This window comes from Poecilia formosa, unplaced genomic scaffold, assembly GCF_000485575.1.
Source record: "Poecilia formosa unplaced genomic scaffold, Poecilia_formosa-5.1.2 Scaffold54, whole genome shotgun sequence".
Lineage (NCBI taxonomy): Eukaryota > Metazoa > Chordata > Actinopteri > Cyprinodontiformes > Poeciliidae > Poecilia > Poecilia formosa.
Window position 1 is genome coordinate 2,428,358 of NW_006799993.1, and position 2,271 is coordinate 2,430,628.

Here is a 2,271-nt window from a genome sequence, read left to right on the forward strand (position 1 = left end):
AAAAAAAAAAAAAAAAAAAAAAAAAGAGAAACAAAAACTCAAATTATTTTCAAAAGACTGTTGTAAAGAAAGAAAATAAAAACCTAACAAAGTGAAAAAAAACAAACTGCTGAGTGAAGGACAAGAGGGAAGAAATGCCTCAACCATAGGTGCCTTACTTGCTCACCTGGGAACACTTCCAGGGTTTCCCGTAGAAAAGCTGCTGAGCCTGGTGGTAGGATCACTAAGGTCATTCATCAGCATCTCACTGCTTTTGGGTTTATAAAAATCCCCATTTAAAATAAAGCAAGCCTAGTGGGTTGCAAGTAAAGCCAGGTGGCCCACCGTGCTGATAACACGCAGGGAGAAACCCTGACTCTGTCCATTTCTAAGCGGTCTCTGGGCTGCTCTTGGTCCGATCCCTCACCTAGGAGCAGTTTGCCCTGGCAGACCCGATCCAAGCGGCTCCTAGGATCACTGGGACACTCAAACCCCTCCACCACGATAAGGTGGCAGCCCATGGAGGGGAAAATATAAGTTCAAGTTTTATTACACACTGGACAATGAGTGGAAAAATCTAACCCATCTATATGAATTAACAATAGTTGTACAAATGGTTAACTTTTTGTTCTCAGTTATTTTTCTTTCCATTGAAGCTACACTTGGTCTGGGGTTCTGATTGGCTGACATGATGCCGCCATCACCTAACCCTTCTCCCTCTCCTGCTGTTGTCACTTCTAGTAACAGTTCTCCTGATCAGGTGACCTGTTGTGTCTCTGCTCTCATCTCCCGTCAGTCGTGGCAGATGGCTGCTGGTACTGAGCCTGGTTCTGCTAGAGGTTTCTTCCTGTTAGAGGGGAGTTCTTATCCCCGTCGCTTCACGCACGTCTGTATGAGAGATCACTGTGAAGTCAGCAACTCGACACTAGCAATTTGCTGTTGCCCCCTGCTGGTCAGGAGGAGTGAATGCTGCAAGTAATGACAATGCAATCTGATGGGTTTCCTTTGGTACAAACATTTAAACTACCACCAATTAACTGAATATAATGTATTAAGTTGGAATCTAGGAGTAATCCAAAGTAGGAATCCAATTGGAATCTATGGCTGANCATCTCCAGAAAAGTTTTAATGTTAAACACTGGAGATGACGTTAAACATCCCAGACACATCAGCAATAACCTTAAACATCAAGGGTAATGTTGAGCATTGACAATAAAAATAACAAATGTGGGACAATATTAAATATCCTGGACAACATTAAACATCAGTGTTATCAGGGATAACATTGTCCGATGCTTAATGTCCTTTTCTCCCCTCTCAAAAGGAATTTTCATGTCAAAGTTCCACATTCACAAATAAACTTCAACGATTTTCTGGTTTTATTCATTGTCATTTCTGACAGATTGAGAGAACATCCCTGTAAAGGAATCAAAATGGTCATATCTCCCAGGAGCTGAAGGGGACCAGGACAACTGACGAAGGGAGGGCAACCAAGACGACAGGTCAGACGAAGGGAGGGCAACCAGGTTGAAGGAAGGCAACCAAGACGGACGAACGAAGGGAGCCAGGTTGAAGGCAGGGTACCAGGACGGATAAAGGGAACCAGGGTCAATTCAGATGAAGTTTAGCAGTTCAGTTGGTCTGAAAGCAGCTCAGAATGGTTAATTCCACGTTTCATCTCCCTGATCTTCCCAGCAGGAGAAACTTGCTGCATCTCCTCTTCCAGCTGCAATCGGCTCAATGTGACAGATTGACTCAAACTGAACAGGAGAAGCCATTTTTGGGCTGTTTCATCTCAAATCTTCCCCAAGAAGTGGCGCCTCAGATGAGCGAGTCGTGGCGATGCGCCGGTGATCCGTTCAGCTCATTACCGATTGAACTGGAGTCCGACTGCATCAAGCTGCTGCGGGACACATGATGAAACTCTCCTCTTGCTCACAGAACAGAATAAAAAAAATGAGAAACAAAAACTATTTTCAAAAGACTGTTGTAAAGAATGAAAATAACCTAAGAGTGAAAAAAAAAAAAAAACTGCTGAGTGAAGGACAAGAGGGAAGAAATGCCTCAACAACCATAGGTGCCTTACCTGCGCACATGGGAACACTTCCAGGGTTTCCCCCAGAAAAGCTGCTGAGCCTGGTGGTAGGATCACTAAGGTCATTCATCGGCATCTCACTGCTATTGGGTTTATAAAAACATCCCCATTTAAAATAAAGCAAGCCTAGCGGGTTGCACGTAAAGCCAGGTGGCCCACCGGGCTGATAACACAGGGAGAAACCCTGATTCTGTCCA

The 2,271-nt window shown here is 44.2% G+C and overlaps 1 long non-coding RNA gene across 1 annotated transcript; it reads right to left on the reverse strand.

Annotated features, from left to right (window-relative positions):
* Positions 1-1,346: 1,346 nt before the first annotated feature.
* On the reverse strand, positions 1,347-2,265 carry LOC103138779 (uncharacterized). Its single transcript, XR_476322.1, has 2 exons — positions 2,066-2,265; positions 1,347-1,909 (listed from the first exon to the last, which is right to left on the reverse strand). It is a non-coding gene; the product is annotated as an uncharacterized LOC103138779 (long non-coding RNA).
* Between the last annotated feature and the right edge of the window lie 6 nt (positions 2,266-2,271).